Here is a 19,341-nt window from a genome sequence, read left to right on the forward strand (position 1 = left end):
TTTCCCTTCCCTCCTCCTCTTCTTCTTCTCTCTACCTTTCCTCCTCCTCTTCTTCTCTCTCTACCTCCTCTTCTTCTCTCTCTACCTCCCCTCATCCTCTTCTTATCTCTCTACCTCCCCTCCTCCTCTTCTTATCTCTCTACCTCCCCTCCTCCTCTTCTTATCTCTCTACCTCCCCTCCTCCTCTTCTTATCTCTCTATGGACTCACACACACAAACACATACATACACAAACACACACACACACACACACACACACACACACTCATGATCTCTCACATCACATACTCGCGGGGCTTTGAATTGCCTAAATGTCACACCTACTGCTTCTCTTAATGCACACATGTATTGACTCACACGTCCGCGTATGGGACTTTGAGTATGATTCATTGATTGGTTTATTCAGCCATTGTCTCATGCATTCATTCCTTCTTGTTCCATCCATTAATGAATACCAATTGGTGAGTATGCGCGTAGATTGGTTAGGAATGTCAGTCAGACAGCATCGTTTGAACATCTAACGATCCAATTCTGTTCGTCAGTAACATACATACAATACACATGCATCAAATATATCAGACAGAAGTACGCGCCATACAGTATGTTGAAGTATCATGTTGTAGTTATGTCATACCTTGGCTGTGTCGAGGGCAGGGAATGGTTTTTATCAGAGAACACTGTGTATCCCCCATCGTTCTCTCTCTCTTCCCTCTCTTTTTACATCTCTCCTCTCTGGCTCTCATCTATAATTCAAGACCATCATTTGGTTTAGCTGAAATGGCGCTGTGAGGAAACAAATGAGTTGGATGTGATTTGAGAAGGATGGATGAAGGGCAGGAACCCGTACAGATTAGGTAAAGGCCATGTGTATGAAGGATCTTCGAGTAGGCGGGCTGATTCAGGATCAGCTTTACCTCCTACATCATAATGAATACGATTACATGGACACGGGGGGGACCTGATCCTAGATCAGCACTCGGAGACACTTAACACGTACAGCGTGAAACCTATATGGTGGAGATAGGACATTCAATAGCATGTTCAACCTCGTGCCTCTAATTCAATCATTATTGCGTTGGCTATGGATGTTATTGTTCTTCCATTGAAATGGCGGCGGAGGTTTGCTTGTCATTCACGTCTTTCCGTGTCTATCTTTTCCAAGATAATACAATCATTACAAAGTAATAGAACTGTATAATGAGGTTGGTGGTGGAGCTGTTGGAGCTGTTTAAAAGTTCACTTCCTCCGTTGCGGCTGCTCCAATCGTAGCTAGTCATTTACCTCAAGGACACACAGTACCCAGCCTAACCTTTTCTCCCATTGTTATGCCAGTCAGGAACAGAGTGGTCCCTCATTGCCAGCTACTGCTGTGGTGTAGCCTACCTCATTCAGGAGCTGAAAAGTGCTACGGAAATGAATATATTGTTAGACTTTTTTTTTACAAAGTTGTCCAGGGATAGAATATATCTGGAACAGAGCGTTCATTCCTTCCTTTCTCATTCTCATTTTATGAGGCCTGGGCTGTTTAGCTGGCTGGCGATGGTAATGTTTTATGGTCACTGATTGTCTGTATATACACATAGCCACCATCACCTTTTGGCATTTTTCTAGGAGACAAAACATCAGACAGACCACGAGGAAAGAGACTTAGAATTTACATATCTATGTTGTTGTTTTTTGACCAGGCAAGTCAGTTAAGAACACATTTTTATTTACAATGACGGCCTACCCCGGGCCAAACCCGGGCAACCCTGGGCCAATTGTGCGCCGCCCTGTGGGACTCCCGATCACGACCAGATACGATGCAGCCTGGATTCAAACCAGAGACTGCAGTGACACCTCTCACCACTGAGATGCAGTGCCTTAGACCGCTGCGCCACTCGAGTCGTGGTAATATGAAATGTCATGGGATGAGAATGTTTTCTTTTTTAGACAACATAATGCACATCAGAATGTTAAGGCAAGCATGATTTATTTTATTTTTTCCCCCTTTCTAATTTTAGAGTGCCTACCTATCAAGTTAACAACAATTTAGGGGATAGGAGAGGGAGATGCGTCTGATTTCACATGTTTTAATATCCAATGTTGCTCAGTGTGTGTGTGTGAGAAGAGAGTTTGAGGTAATTGTTGTGAGTTCTGCCACGGGGGACAATCCACAGAGTAGGCCAGTTGCTAATTGATAGTGAGGAGAACGCCTATTTCAGAATGACCCGCTCAGTCTTCTGGTCAGTGAAGCAAACTCTCCGGTCTCTAAAAGTGTCTTGGCTAACACCCACTAGCCTATATCAATATGATTTTTTTTTAAAGGAGCAGTTTGGGCTTGGCTGTAGTGGGCTTGGCTGTAGTGGGCTTGGCTGTAGTGGGCTTGGCTGTAGTGGGCTTGGCGCAAGGAGCTGTTCCAGTGTTGTTTTGCACTGGAATTATCCCAAGCGGTCGGAGTCAGTCAGGACTGCTCCAGCCTTCAGGTCACTTCCTGGAGAAGCACATCAGGCACCTCTTACCGCTTCAAATCAAATCCAATTGTATTTGTCACATGCGCCGAATACAACCTTACTGTGAAATACTTACAAGCTCTCAGCCAACAATGCAGTTCCGAAAATAGAGTTCATAAGAATATTTACTGAATAAGCGAAAGTAAAATTAAAATGATCCAATCGCTCAAAAAGTAACACAAGAAAATGCACATAGCGATGACAAGGCTATATACAGGGGTACCGGTACCCAGTCAATGTGCGGGGGTGCAGGTTAGTCAAGTGACTATGCATAGATAATAAACAGAGATGAGCAGCAGTGTAAAAACAAGGGGGGGAGGGTCAATTGTAAATACCGCGGATGGCCATTTGATTAGTAGTTCAGCAGTCTCATGGCTTGGGGGCGAGGAGCTGTTAATAAGGAGCCTTTTGGACCTCGATTCAGCGCTCCGGTACCGCTGTGCTGTAGCAGAGAAAACAGTCTATTACTTGGGTGACTGGAGTCTTTGACAATTTTTGGGCTTTACCCTCTGACACCGCCTTTTATATAGGTCCTGGATTGTAGGAAGCTTGGCCCCAGTGATGTACTGGGCCATACGCACCACCCTCTGTAGCGCCTTTACGGTCAGCTGTAGAGGTTTTTGAGGATCTGGGGACCCATGCCAAATCTTTTCAATGATCTGTTGGGTAAAAGGTGTTGTCGTGGCCTCTTCACAACTGTCTTGGTGTGTTTGGACCATGATAGTTTGTTCGGCTCTCCTTTTCCTGTAGTCCACGATCAGCTCCTTTGTCTTGCTCAAGTTGAGGGAGAAGTTGTTGGCCTGGCGCCACTGCCAGGTCTCTGACCTCCTCCTTATAGGGTGTCTTATCGTTGTCGGTGATCAGGCCTAACACTGTTATGTCGTCAGCAATGGTGTTGGAGTCGTGCGTGGCCACGCAGTCGTGGGTGAACAGGGAGTACGGGAGGGGACTAAGCATGCACCCCTGAGGAGCCCCAGTGTTGAGGATCAGCGTGGCGGATGTGTTGTTGCCTACCCTCACCACCTGGGGTGCACACACACACATCAACCCCTCCCAAAACAGAATGATTTTGGCATTGTCATAGAAACAATGAAATCAGAACTGTTTTTCATTTTCATCAAAGGTTCATAAGTTATAATAAAATGTCCTTTTTAATAAACTCAGAAACATATTTCCGTCCTTGTTGTGATCTTGATGCCTAGTGTGTGTGTGTGTGTGTGTGTGTGTGTGTGTGTGTGTGTGTGTGTGTGTGTGTGTGTGTGTGTGTGTGTGTGTGTGTGTGTGCGTGCGTGCGTGCGTGCGTGCGTGCGTGCGTGCGTGCGTGCGTGCGTGTGTGTGTGCCAGTTGAGGCTGCTGAGGGGAGCATGGCTCATAATAATTGCTGGAACGGAGCGAATGGAATGGCATCAAACGCATGGAAACCATGGAAACCATGTGTTTGATGTATTTGATACGTTCCACCAACTCCGTTCCAGCCGTTACCACGAGTCCGTCCTCACCAATGAAAGTGCCACCATCCTCCTGTAGTGTGCACTCATGTGTTGTTGTGTTCGTGTGTGCGTTTACTTGTGTGTGTGTGTTTAAAGCGGATGTTTGTTTTAATAAGTGGTTTGTCAGAAGCTTCTCAGAGACAGTCTTGCTCTGCTCTGCTGGATGAGGTTTTTTAGTGTTGTTTTGGTAGTATTGACCCTTCTGTAAACTGTATATTAGTGTTGTTCTGGTAGTATTGACCCTTCTGTAAACTGTATATTAGTGTTGTTCTGGTAGTATTGACCTTTCTGTAAACTGTATATTAGTGTTGTTCTGGTAGTATTGACCTTTCTGTAAACTGTATATTAGTGTTGTTCTGGTAGTATTGACCCTTCTGTAAACTGTATATTAGTGTTGTTTTGGTAGTATTGACCTTTCTGTAAACTGTATATTAGTGTTGTTCTGGTAGTATTGACCCTTCTGTAAACTGTATATTAGTGTTGTTTTGGTAGTATTGACCTTTCTGTAAACTGTATATTAGTGTTGTTCTGGTAGTATTGACCCTTCTGTAAACTGTATATTAGTGTTGTTTTGGTAGTATTGACCTTTCTGTAAACTGTATATTAGTGTTGTTCTGGTAGTATTGACCTTTCTGTAAACTGTATATTAGTGTTGTTCTGGTAGTATTGACCCTTCTGTAAACTGTATATTAGTGTTGTTTTGGTAGTATTGACCTTTCTGTAAACTGTATATTAGTGTTGTTCTGGTAGTATTGACCCTTCTGTAAACTGTATATTAGTGTTGTTTTGGTAGTATTGACCTTTCTGTAAACTGTATATTAGTGTTGTTCTGGTAGTATTGACCTTTCTGTAAACTGTATATTAGTGTTGTTCTGGTAGTATTGACCTTTCTGTAAACTGTATATTAGTGTTGTTCTGGTAGTATTGACCCTTCTGTAAACTGTATATTAGTGTTGTTTTGGTAGTATTGACCCTTCTGTAAACTGTATATTAGTGTTGTTCTGGTAGTATTGACCTTTCTGTAAACTGTATATTAGTGTTGTTCTGGTAGTATTGACCCTTCTGTAAACTGTATATTAGTGTTGTTCTGGTAGTATTGACCCTTCTGTAAACTGTATATTAGTGTTGTTCTGGTAGTATTGACCCTTCTGTAAACTGTATATTAGTGTTGTTCTGGTAGTATTGACCCTTCTGTAAACTGTATATTAGTGTTGTTTTGGTAGTATTGACCCTTCTGTAAACTGTATATTAGTGTTGTTTTGGTAGTATTGACCCTTCTGTAAACTGTATATTAGTGTTGTTCTGGTAGTATTGACCCTTCTGTAAACTGTATATTAGTGTTGTTTTGGTAGTATTGACCCTTCTGTAAACTGTATATTAGTGTTGTTCTGGTAGTATTGACCTTTCTGTAAACTGTATATTAGTGTTGTTCTGGTAGTATTGACCCTTCTGTAAACTGTATATTAGTGTTGTTCTGGTAGTATTGACCCTTCTGTAAACTGTATATTAGTGTTGTTCTGGTAGTATTGACCCTTCTGTAAACTGTGTATTAGTGTTGTTTTGGTAGTATTGACCCTTCTGTAAACTGTATATTAGTGTTGTTCTGGTAGTATTGACCCTTCTGTAAACTGTATATTAGTGTTGTTCTGGTAGTATTGACCCTTCTGTAAACCGTGTATTAGTGTTGTTTTGGTAGTATTGACCCTTCTGTAAACTGTATATTAGTGTTGTTCTGGTAGTATTGACCCTTCTGTAAACTGTGTATTAGTGTTGTTTTGGTAGTATTGACCCTTCTGTATATTAGTGTTGTTCTGGTAGTATTGACCGCTCTGTAAACTGTATATTAGTGTTGTTCTGGTAGTATTGACCCTTCTGTAAACTGTATATTAGTGAAGTGAATGCTGGTAGTGTTGACTGCTCTGTAAACTGTATATTAGTGAAGTGAATGCTGGTAGTGTTGACTGCTCTGTAAACTGTATATTAGTGAAGTGAATGCTGGTAGTGTTGACTGCTCTGGAAACTGTATATTAGTGAAGTGAATGCTGGTAGCGTTGACTGCTCTGTAAACTTTATATTAGTGAAGTGAATGCTGGTAGTGTTGACTGCTCTGTAAACTGTATATTCGTGAAGTGAATGTTGGTTGTGTTGACTGCTCTGTAAACTTTATATTAGTGAAGTGAATGCTGGTAGTGTTGACTGCTCTGTAAACTTTATATTAGTGAAGTGAATACTGGTAGTGTTGACTGCTCTGTAAACTGTATATTAGTGAAATGAATGCTGGTAGTGTTGATTGCTCTGTAAACTTTGTATTAGTGAAGTGAATGCTGGTAGTGTTGATTGCTCTGTAAACTTTATATTAGTGAAGTGAATGCTGGTAGTGTTGACTGCTCTGTAAACTTTGTATTAGTGAAGTGAATGCTGGTAGTGTTGACTGCTCTGTAAACTTTATATTAGTGAAGTGAATGCTGGTAGTGTTGACTGCTCTGTAAACTTTGTATTAGTGAAGTGAATGCTGGTAGTGTTGATTGCTCTGTAAACTTTATATTAGTGAAGTGAATGCTGGTAGTGTTGACTGCTCTGTAAACTTTGTATTAGTGAAGTGAATGCTGGTAGTGTTGACTGCTCTGTAAACTGTATATTAGTGAAGTGAATGTTGGTTGTGTTGACTGCTCTGTAAACTGTAGTGTTGACTTTTGGACAGATGGTTGACCATGGGTTGAACCAAGCTGATGTTTAAAGCAGGGATTAGGGATCCTTCTCTCCTCTCCTCTCTCCTCGCTTTCTTTCCTCTCTTCCTCTCCTCCTCCTCTCCTCTTCCAGGCTTAATAGAAAGGGCCTGGTTGTGATCTGAATACAGAGCACACCATCAAAGGAACCCAACGAACAGTGCTGTGAAACGACTGCTCACACACACACACACACACTCATTCACCCACTAACATATACACACACACAGTGCATACTGTTCTCTCCATACATATGTTTGCATGCACACATATACATTTTGAGCCTACATATACAGTATTATCACTCACTCACATCAATGAGGGAGACACACACACACACCAGCCAAACCCCAGCTCATCCAGATGACGCAGAGCTCAGCAGACGTGACGCCTCAACTGTGCTCTCGGACACCTCAAGTCCCCCCTGGCTAAATGTCCATGGTGATATTGGACTAGAATAGGATAGAACTCCCCACTTTCACTCCACTTCCTTAACTGACCCGTTTCAGTCCTGCTGATCGTGATCCCATCATATGACTGAACCTTAGTTTTTACCTACTTTTCCACCCCTCCTGTCTCTCACTCCCGCTATACCTCTCTCTCTCTCTCTCTATATATATATATATATATATATATATATATTATATCTTTTTGTCCCGCTATACCTCTCTCTCTCTATATATCTCTCTCTTTCTGTCCCTCTATACCTCTCTCTCTCTCTATCTCTCTCTCTCTCTCTATATATATATATATATATATATAATCTTTCTGTCCCTCTCTATCACTCTCTCTATATATATATATCTCTCTCTCTTTCTGTCCCTCTATATCTCTCTCTATATATATCTCTCTCTCTCTCTCTTTCTGTCCCTCTATACCTCTCTCTCTCTCTATATATATATATATATTTATATATATCTTTTTGTCCCGCTATACCTCTCTCTCGCCCTCTCTCTCTGTATATATATATATATATATATACATATATACCTCTTTGTCCCTCTATATATAACTCTCACTTACGTTCCCCCCCAGCCCTCGACCCCCCGCTCTCTATTCCCATCCCTCTGGCTTCTCTCCCGCTTTCTCCATCCTGTCCATCTCTCCGTCCGCCGCCGCTCTCCCAGACCGTGTCCAGTGTCTTACCACAGAGAGCCTTATCTACACTGGGAGAAGAGGAGAAGATTGAACCACTGAGCAGAGTTTCCGGTTATTGATAATGAGCTTAAAAGCGCTTGGGGATATTGAGGTAGAACATTCTGGGATTATTTTTTAAAATAATTTTATTACAGTTTTCGTCTAAGGATGGTTTCTCCAACTCTCTCTATCAAGCTCTCTCTTTCTCTCAAAGCACACACACATGCAGGCACGAACGCACGCGCGCACGCACCCATGCGCGCGCACACACGCTGTCATGTGTCACTTCCAAAAAAGAGATGTGAAGAGCAGGAACAGAGGGAGTGAGAGGGAGAGCACAGTGCAGCTCCACTGATGCAGTGTGACCCAGTTACAGACAAACACTTTTAAACAAGGTGGCTGAGTGTTTAGCCAGGTCCTTTTGATCCGTTTCACCCTGTGGTCACTGGAAGTTTAGAAGACTGCAATTGCAGTAGCATTTACTGTCTTACGATACAGTAGTTTCATTTTACAGTATTGTACTTCTCTCTCCCAGCTCTACCACTGAACACTAGTAGCTAATGTCTGTATCTGTGTGTTTGTGTACGATACACGACATGATCAGAAGGATCTGAGACACCTGCTCGTCCAACATCTCATTCCAAAATCATGGCCATTAATACGGTGTTGAGTGTTGCAACCCGAAGACAGACCATTTTTACATGCTGCACACTTCAGCACTTGACTGTCCCATTCGGAGCTTGTGTGGCCTACCACTTCCCGGCTGAGCTGTTGTTGCTCCTAGATGTTTACACTTACAGTTGACCGGGGTCACTCTAGCAGGGTAGAAATTTGACGAACTGACTTGTTGAAAAGGTGGCATCCTACAATGGTGCCACGTTGAGAGTCTCTGAGCTATTCAGTAAGGTCGTTCTACTGCCAATGTTTGTCTATGGAGATTGCATGGCGGTGTGCTCGATTTGATACACCTGTCAGCGACGGGCGTGGCTGAAATAGCCGAATCTACTCATTTGAAGAGGTGTCTACATACTATTGCATATACGTATAGTGTAGCTATGCTATCAGAGCTCTTTCACCTCTATCTTCTTCTTAAGAGAAAGCCTTATATGAAAGTCCCTATGCAAACTTTGGCTCACTCCATATCACTGTCTCCATCTTATTTTCACTCCGAACCATCCTCCTCTCTGCTCTATCAAATCAGGCTTTATTTATGTAGCACATTTCAGACAAGGATGCAACTCTATGCGCATCACAGGAAAAAACATACATAAAATGAAAAAAAAAATGAAAACAGAAATATTTACTCCGTAACAAACATCAGAGGGAAAAAAAACAAAAAGAATAACCATAAAACAGAAAAGCCTATAATGCACCCCAAGGAAAAGCAGAGCAAAAAGTTGTGCTATAAGATCCCTTCTAAATATGTCCACAGTTTCACCCCCCTTCAGATTCTCTGGCAGTGTTTTCCAGAGGCTGACGGCATAATAACTAAAGGCTGCCTCTCCATGCCTCTTCGTACTAGGCTTTGAGATAGTTCCAGAGGCGATGAGGGACCTAAATGGGCACATACAGTGCATTCGGGAGTATTCAGACCACTTCCATTTTTCCACATTTTGTTACGTTACTGCCTTATTCTAAAATTAATTCAATAAATATGTGCCCTCATCAATCTACACACAATACCCTATAATGACGAAGCGAAAACATTTTTTTTTTATTGTGCAAATGTATTACAAAAAAAAACAGAAATACCTTATTTACATAAGTATTCAGACCCTTTGCTATGAGACTCGAAATTGAGCTCAGGTGCATCCTGTTTCTATTGATCATCCTTGAGATGTTTCTACAACTTGGTTGGAGTCCACCTGTGGTAAATTCAAGTGATTGGACATGATTTGGAAAGGCACACACCTGTCTATATAAGGTCCCATAGTTGACAGTGCATGTCAAAAACCAAGCCGTGAGGTCGAAGGAATTGAGACAGCATTGTGTCCTGGCACAGGTCTGGAGAAGTGTACCAAAACATTTCTGCAGCATTTAAGGTCCCCAAGAACACAGTGGCCTCCATCATTCTTAAATAGAAGAAGTTTGGAACAATCTAAAATCTTCCTAGAGCTGGCCGCCCGGCCAAACCGAGCAATCAGGGTGAAGGAGGAGAGCCTTGGTCAAGAAGGTGACCAAGAACCCAAGAACCCAATGGTCACTCTGACAGAGCTCCAGAGTTCCTCTGTGGAGATGGGAGAACTTTCCATAAAGACAACCATCTCTGCAGTACTCTACCAATCAGGCCTTTATAGTAGAGTGGCCAGACGGTAGCCACTCCTCAGTAAAAGGCACATCTCAGATCATGAAAAACAAGATTCTCTGGTCTGACTAAATCAAGATTGAACTCTTTAGCCTGAATGCCAAGTGTCACGTATGGAGGAAACCTGGCACCATCTCTACGGTGAAGAATGGTGGTGTCAGCATCATGCAGTGGAGATGTTTTTCAGCAGCAGGGACTGGGAGACTAGTCAGGATTGAGGGACACATGAACGGAGCACAGAGAGATCCTTGATGAAAACCTGCTCCAGAGCACTCAGGACCTCAGACTAGGGCGAAGGTTCACCTTCCAACAGGGCAACGACCCTAAGCACAGATCCAGGAGAATGCAGGGGTGGCTTCGAGACAAGTTTCTGAATATCCTTGAAAGGCCCAGCCAGAGCCCAGACTTGAATCCGATTGAACATCTCTGGAGAGACCTGAAAATAGCTGTGCAGCGATGCTCCACATCCAACCTGACAGAGCTTGAGAGGACCTGCAGAGAAGAATGGGAGGTGTGCCAAGCTTGTAGCGTCATACCCAAGAAGACTCGAGGCTGTAATCTCTGCCAAAGGTTCTTCAGCAAAGTACTGAGTTAAAGGTCTGAACACTTAAGTAAATTGTCAGTTTAATCCATTTTAGAATAAGTCTGTACGGTAGCAAAATGTTGAAAAAGTCAAGGGGTCTGAATACTTTCCGAGTGCACCGTAACTAAAAAGCATGTCTGACATGTATTGGGGTTGCACAATTGTGGATGGATATAAAAACCAATAGAATCATCTTAAAATGTATTCTAAAACAGGCAGAGAGTGAAGAGACTTTAAACCGGTGTAATGTGTGCTCTCTGTCTGGTCTTGGTCACTACTCGTGCTGCAGCATGCTGTATGTTTTGCAGTTGACTAATGGCTTTCTTGGGTAGACCAGACAGGAGAGCATTACAGTAGTCAAGCCTGCTTGTAATAAAAGCATGGTTGAGTCTCTCTGTATCAGCCTGAGGGAGAATGTTCCTCAGGTGGTAAAAAGCTATTTTGGTCACATTCCTATTGTGTGATTTGAAATTGAGTTTGGAATCTAAACTGACGCCTAGGTTTTTTACCTGGTATTTTTTTTACCTGGCGTTGGCTAATGGGGATCCTAATAAATCAATGTGTGACCAGATTCTCTCTCTGTGCTTTGGCTTCAATAATAAGTACCTCGGTCTTGTCTTGATTCAGCTGGGGGAAGTAGTGATTCATCCAAGTATTTAAATCACCAATACAGTCTAATAATTTATCTGTCGAGCTAAAGTCTGCTTGTGACACAGAAATATTAATTTGTGTATCATCTGCGCAGCACTGAAAATCAATTCTGTGCTTTCTGATAATGCCATCAAGGGGTAAAATATACCCAGATTTGAACCGAGTGGAACGCCACATGTGATATCTATTTTCTCTGAGTTATGTTCACCAAGGGTGACAAAAAACTCTCGAACAGTTTAAATAGGTCTTAAACCAATTTAGAACTGGACATAATAGACCTGCAACGTTGACTTTCTTCTCTTCCGCTCAAACTTTCTGCAATTTCTCCTTAATTGATTCATTTCCTCACTCATCCAAGGGGCTATCCGTTTGGATGTGGCTTTTTCTTTTAACCCTATGGAGCCAGAGCCTTGAGCCTGACTCCTGCCTGACACAGACCAACTGCTCTGTAGATAGACTGTAGAGACTAGATGAGTTTATGATAGATCCGTATGGGGGGAGAGAGAGAGAGAGAGAGAGAGAGAGAGAGAGAGAGAGAGAGAGAGAGAGAGAGAGAGAGAGAGATGAAATGATCAAATATACAGACAACAAATTCCAACTGGCTATACTAAAACTCTTTAACATCATACTTAGCTCTGGCATCTTCCCCAATATTTGGAACCAAGGACTGATCACCCCAATCCACAAAAGTGGAGACAAATTTGACCCCAATAACTACCGTGGAATATGTGTCAACAGTAACCTTGGGAAAATCCTCTGCATTATTATTAACAGCAGACTCGTACATTTCCTCAATGAAAACAATGTACTGAGCAAATGTCAAATTGGCTTTTTACCAAATTACCGTACAACAGACCATGTATTCACCCTGCACACCTTAATTGACAACCAAACAAACCAAAACAAAGGCAAAGTCTTCTCATGCTTTGTTGATTTCAAAAAGCCTTCGACTCAATTTGGCATGAGGGTCTGCTATACAAACTGATGGAAAGTGGTGTTGGGGGTAAAACATATGACATTATAAAATCCATGTACACAAACAACAAGTGTGCGGTTAAAATTGGCAAAAAACACATACATTTCTTCACACAGGGTCGTGGGGTTAGACAGGGATGCAGCTTAAGCCCCACCCTCTTCAACATATATATCAACGAACTGGCGCGGGCACTAGAAAAGTCTGCAGCACCCGGCCTCCCCTGCTAGAATCCGAAGTCAAATGTCTACTGTTTGCTGATGATCTGGTGCTTCTGTCACCAACCAAGGAGGGCCTACAGCAGCACCTAGATCTTATGCACAGATTCTGTCAGACCTGGGCCCTGACAGTAAATCTCAGTAAGACCAAAATAATGGTGTTCCAAAAAGGTCGAGTCACCAGGACCACAAATACAAATTCCATCTCGACACTGTTGCCCTAGAGCACACAAAAACTATACATACCTTGGCCTAAACATCAGCGCCACAGGTAACTTCCACAAAGGTGTGAACGATCTGAGAGACAAGGCAAGAAGGGCATTCTATGCCATCAAAAGAAACATACATTTCAACATACCAATTAGGATTTGGCTAAAAATACTTGAATCAGTCATAGAGCCCATTGCCCTTTATGGTTGTGAGGTCTGGGGTCCGCTCACCAACCAAGACTTCACAAAATGGGACAAACACCAAATTGAGACTCTGCACGCAGAATTCTGCAAAAATATCCTCCGTGTACAACGTAAAACACCAAATAATGCATGCAGAGCAGAATTAGGCCGATACCCACTAATTATCAAAATCCAGAAAAGAGCCATTAAATTCTACAACCCCTAAGCAAACTGGTCCTGGGGCTCTGTTCACAAACACAAACACACCCTACAGAGCCCCAGGACAACAGCACAATTAGACCCAACCAAATCATGAGAAAACAAAAAGATAATTACTTAACACATTGGAAAGAATTAACAAAAAAACAGAGCAAACTAGAATGCTATTTGGCCCTACACAGAGAGTACACAGCGGCAGAATACCTGACCACTGTGACTGACCCAAAATTAAGGAAAGCTTTGACTATGTACAGACTCAGTGAGCATAGCCTTGCTATTGAGAAAGGCCGCCGTAGGCAGACATGGCTCTCAAGAGAAGACAGGCTATGTGCTCACTGCCCACAAAATGAGGTGGAAACTGAGCTGCACTTCCTAACCTCCTGCCCAATGTATGACCATATTAGAGAGACATATTTCCCCAGATCACACAGATCCACAAAGAATTCGAAAACATATCCAATTTTGAAAAACTCCCATACCTACTGGGTGAAATTCCACAGTGTGCCATCACAGCAGCAAGATTTGTGACCTGTTGCCACGAGAAAAGGGCAACCAGTGAAGAACAAACACCATTGTAAATACAACCCATATTTATGCTTATTTATTTTATCTTGTGTCCTTTAATTATTTGTACATTGTATATATATATATATATATATATATATATATATATATATATATATATAATATGACATTTGTAATGTCTTTACTGTTTTGAAACTGTTGTATGTGTAATGTTTACTGTTAATTTTTGTTGTTTTTCACTTTATATATTCACTTTGTATGTTGTCTACCTCACTTGCTTTGGCAATGTTAACACATGTTTCCCATGCCAATAAAGCCCTTGAATTGAATTGAATTGAATTGAGAGAGAGAGAGAGAGAGAGAGAGAGAGAGAGAGAGAGAGAGAGAGAGAGAGAGAGAGAGAGAGAGAGAGAGAGAGAGAGAGAGAGAAGGCTGAAAGAGATAGAGGAGAGTGTTTTATGGCTTTGTTGGGTGTGAATAGCAGCTCCACCGGCTGGCTGTCTGGCTTTACACCACTGCAGCACAGCAGCCGAAGGCATTCATAGCTTTTAGACTACAGACAACGCTGCTCTTTCATCTGGGAGGCAGCAGGTATATAGTGAACATTTCGCAGTAGCAAAATTTTACAAGTGATTTGATGGATGATATAATGTGAAAGTATTTCAGGGTTTAATTGAAGATATTAAGCAATGGGTTTAACCTTTTGTAGGCTACTGTATAAGGTCATCCACAGTGCTAGCCCCAGCCCTATTTCCAACACTTGCCCTTACTCTCTGCCTCCACCCAGCCTACAGCTGGCTTGCGAAAGTATTCACCCCCATTGGCATTTTTTCTAATTTATTGCCCTACAACCTGGAATTAAAATAGATTTTGGGGGGTGTGTATCATTTGACTTACACAACATGCCTACCACTTTGAAGATGCTAAATATTTTTTATGAAACAAACAAGAAATAAGACAAATAAACTGAACTTGACAAATACACTTGGCACATCTAGCCACTGGGATTTTTGCCCATTCTTCAAGGCAAAACTGCTCCAGCTCCTTCAAGTTGGATGGGTTTTGCTGGTGTACAGCAATCTTTAAGTCATACCACAGATTCACAATTGGATTGAAGTCTGGGCTTTGACTAGGCCATTCCAAGACATTTAAATGTTTCTCCGTAAACCACTTAAGTCTTGCTTTAGCAGTATGCTTGGGATCATTGTCCTGCAGGAAGGTGAACCTCCGTCCCTGTCTCAAATCTCTGGAAGAGTGAAACAGGTTTCCCTCAAGAATTTCCCTTTATTTAGCGCCACCCATCATTCCTTCAATTCTGACCAGTTTCCCAGTACCTGCAGATGAAAAACATCCCCAAAGCATGATGCTGCTGCCACCACCATGCTTCACTGTGGGGATGGTGTTCTTGGGTGATGAGAGGTGTTGAGTTTGTGCCAGACATAGCATTTTCCTTAATGGCCAAAAAGCTCAATTTTAGTCTCATCTGACCAGAGTACCTTCTTCTATATGTTTGGGGAGTCTCCCACATGCCTTTTGGCTAACGCCTAATGTGTTTGCTTATTTTTTTTCTTTAAGCAATGGCTTTTTTTCTGGACACTCTTCCGTGAAGCCCAGCTCTGTGGAGTGTACAGATTGAAGTGGTCCTATGGGCAGGTACTCCAATCTCCGCTGTGGAGATTTGCAGCTCCTTCAGGGTTATCTTTGGTCTCTTTGTTGCCACTCTGATTAATGCCCTCCTTGCACGGTCCGTGAGTTTTTGTGGGCGGCCCTCTCTTGGTAGGTTTGTTGTGGTGCAATATTCTTTCAATTTTTTTTTTATAATGGATTTAATGGTGTTCCATGGGAAGTTTCTGATATTTTTTTAGAACCCAACCCTGATCTGTACTTCTCCACAACTTTGTCCCTGACCTGTTTGGAGAGCTCCTTGGTCTTCATGGTGCCGCTTGCTTGGTGGTGTTGCTGACTGGTGTATATATTCTGAGATCATGTGACACTTAGATTGCACACAGGTGGACTTTATTTAACCAATGATGTGACTTGTGAAGGTAATTGGTTGCACCAGATGTTATTTAGGGGCTGAATACAGCACTTTTCAGTTTTTTTTTTTTGCATTTTTGGAAAAAGTACATTTTTAATTTCACTTCACCAACTTGGAATATTTTGTGTATGTCCATTTCATGAAATCTAAATAAAACTCAATTTAAATTGCAGGTTGTAATGCAACAAAATAGGAAAAACACGAAGGGGGATGAATACTTTTGCAAGGCATAATACTGGCCAAAGTCCTTGCCTATAGGCAGTGGCAGCAGTGGCTTCCTGGGAGGTGTCTTTCCTCAGATGGGGCCTACAGGACAAAGAGTACACACACACACACACACAATGGAGGCACAGTGGGGCAGATCCAGGCTGCACCACATACACACACTCATACACACCCCTCCCACTGCATGCAGAGAGAAGGAGAAGGGGGGTTACAGTCAATCCCGCTGGGAGGGAGAGCAAGGGAGCAAGAGAGAGAGAGAGAAAAGGCTGCAAGATCCCCTGCTCTGAGCATTGTGTACGGGCACGCTTACACGAAGTCTCAAACATGCAGAGATTGAGAGAGGGGAGGCTGTGTCCCACTTCAGAGAGGGCACAGGAAATAGGACAGCCTCTGTACCAATAGAGAGAGAGAGAGAGAGAGAGAAGGGAGAAGAAGAAAAAAGGAAAACCAGAGAGAGAGAGAGAGAGAGGGAAGAGCGAGTGAGAGCATTGTAGCACTGATACTCCGCCCCTCACCTCAAAGTAGCAGCAGCAAGAAAGAGAGGGAGAGAAAGGGAGAAGGAGGAAGAGAGCCACAAGGAAAACAGAGAGAAGGAGCAAGTACTCTGCAGTGGGAAAGGGGAAATGGTGCTTTGAGAAAGCTCTGCTCTACACTCCTCCGGTCCTCCCTCTTTTAATTTGCTCCGGCACAAGCTCCGGCTCTTCCTCTCTCTCTCTCTCCGTCCATCTGCCAAGCGTTGTTCGATTGTTCCGGGGAATTCTGACCATGCCTGGTGAGTGCCCTGTGTTCTGCTGCTTATCACATGTCACTCACACTGCGTTGTGTGCGTTCAGGCTTTCAATGGTCTGTTTGTACGAGTGCGTATGGAAATTAGGGACAGTAAAGGAGAAGGGGTTTTATTGAGATGCCGGGGTTTGTTCCAGCGTTCGTCCTGTTATTTTGCGGTGCTCTGTCCTCTCTCTCAAATGTATTCATTTCAATGAGCTATATTGGCATGACAAGATATTACATTATTTGACAAATAAAACATCTAGGAACATAATTAAATGAGGAATTGAGGACATTAAAATATCCTATCTCTGTTATAGGATTAGGTGTCACTGTTAAAACAGTGTAGTGTAGTGCACAATTGTATTCAACATGCACTCTTGCTATGGAATAACATACTAATCTACTGCACTGTATATTAGTCGCAACGAACTAACACCTTCCCACTGTCTGATAAGGACCTGAGCTCTTGGGGTTTGAATGAGAACCAGTGTCAGTGCTGCTCTACCACAGAAATGGTGAGAGAGAGAGAGAGAAAGAGAGAGAGAGAGAGTGAGAGAGATCAGCGTCTCCAGCCCCGCTAACAGAAATCAGATGACTGGCCACCACTCCCGCTGCCTGCTAGGTGGTCAGTGGCTGATTTGGGTTGCCGTTCTGAAACCATAGGCAGTATGAAGTCATTATCGTTGTCATGATGCCCCTTTGACCCTTAGCAAGGGAACAGAGAGAACAGAGAGAGCGGTACATATACCGCTGGGGAGGAGAGTGACCGCTAATTTCATTTACAGAGACACTGTCTCTTTCATTCAGGAGAGGAGAGGAGGAGATGACGGGAAATGCTACCGTTGCTGGTTGAGATAACCGCCAGTCTGTCTGTTCCGCTCTCTCTCTCCATCCCCAGTCTGTCTGTTCCCTCTCTCTCTCCGTCCCCAGTCTGTCTGTTCCCTCTCTCCCTCCGTCCCCAGTCTGTCTGTTCCCTCTCTCTCTCCGTCCCCAGTCTGTCTGTTCCCTCTCTCTCTCAGTCCCCAGTCTGTCTGTTCCCTCTCTCTCTCCGTCCCCAGTCTGTCTGTTCCCTCTCTCTCTCAGTCCCCAGTCTGTCTGTTCCCTCTCTCTCTCCATCCCCAGTCTGTCTGTTCCCTCTCTCTCTCTGTCCCCAGTCTGTCTGTTCCCTCTCTCTCTCCGTCCCCAGTCTGTCTGTTCCCTCTCTCTCTCCGTCCCCAGTCTGTCTGTTACTAATTGAGCAATACACCCAGTCGTTATGTCCGTTGTTTAGAGAGAGCCAGGTCTTTTTAATCATCTCTCAGAAATACCATATTCGAGTTATTGGATGGTATGATTCAGAGATGGTGATGTACATAAATCTATAGGAATGATTCTTACTCAGAGGAATCATGTGTTATGTTGATTCAATTTATTTGTCGTACTTTCATTTTGTTCAATTCTCTACTCTAGTTAGAGTTGGATTATATTTGTGTCCTATTCCTAATATATTGTTTGTATGATAGTGTTGTTGTTGATATGGTTGCTGCATCCAGTACTGTGTCATCTTTTCAAATATCGTACCAATGCCCTGTTAATATACGGTGTTCATTATAAGGACACTCACAAAGTGGTGATTGTTTTGTTTTCATTCATCAAAGATAAATAAATACCAGAGACGCACAGCAGAACGCCAACGTTAATTATCCCTCGGTGTAATAAAACAGGAGACGACGCAAGGCAATGAATAACCATCAAACAATGGATCCTAAAGGCAACAATGAACAATCATTCTTTGGCGTAGTGACTGTCTGGGTAAATGTTAGCTTAGAGATATCTGAAATTCTGAATTGAACGTGAGAGGACAGGATAGGAGGGGAGAGGAAAGGAGAGGAGAGCAGAGGGGTGAGGAGAGGAGAGCAGAGGGGTGAGGAGAGGAGAGCAGAGGGGTGAGGAGAGGAGAGCAGAGGGGTGAGGAGAGGAGAGCTCGGGCTGGTTGTGCTGTTTGTTTGTTGCCTGCCTGTGTCTGTGACGCCCTCCCGACGATCATCATCGTGATTGGCTGCCATTCAGATTAAGCGGCAGCATAGTTGGATGCAGTGTTGTTTATCTCCAAACATACTGGACACAATTATAAACGCAACATGCAACACTTTCAAAGAGTCATAGTTCATATAAGGAAATAAGTCAATTGAAGTAAACAAATAATGGAGTTCACTCCTGAGCAGGGTCACGGCCATGGGTGGGCCTGGGAGGGCATAGGCCCACCATACTGGGGAGCCAGGCCCAGCCAATCAGAATGAGCTTATCCCCACAAAAGGGCTTTATTACAGACAGAAATACTCCTCAGCACCCGCCCACCCTCCCCTCAGACAATCCTGCAGATGAAAAAGCCGGATGTGGAGGTCCTGGGCTGGCGTGGTTACCCGTGGTCTGCGGTTGTGAGGCCGGTTGGGTATACTGCCAAATTCTCTAAAACGATGGTAATTCAATGTTAATTTCTCTATCTGGCAACAACTCTGGGTGGACATTCCTGCAGTCAGCATGACAATTGCACGCTCCCTCAAAACTTGAGACACCTACATTGTGGAATTGTGTTGTATCAGCTTCTTGATATGCC

The 19,341-nt window shown here is 43.1% G+C and overlaps 1 protein-coding gene across 5 annotated transcripts in view; it reads left to right on the plus strand.

Moving 5' to 3' along the window:
* LOC118385569 (disabled homolog 2-interacting protein-like) overlaps positions 1-19,341 on the plus strand; it is a 235,590-nt gene that overhangs the window by 126,648 nt on the left and 89,601 nt on the right. The window contains exon 1 of one of the 5 annotated variants that reach the window (XM_052521330.1): positions 16,224-16,746. The exons of the other annotated variants lie outside the window; for them this stretch is intronic. The gene's annotated coding sequence lies outside the window, so the exon portion shown is untranslated. Of the gene's footprint in view, positions 1-16,223; positions 16,747-19,341 lie in introns of those variants that run through there. 5 annotated transcript variants of the gene reach the window in all.

The sequence above is a fragment of the Oncorhynchus keta genome, chromosome 6 (assembly GCF_023373465.1).
Source record: "Oncorhynchus keta strain PuntledgeMale-10-30-2019 chromosome 6, Oket_V2, whole genome shotgun sequence".
Classification (NCBI taxonomy): Eukaryota; Metazoa; Chordata; class Actinopteri; order Salmoniformes; family Salmonidae; genus Oncorhynchus; species Oncorhynchus keta.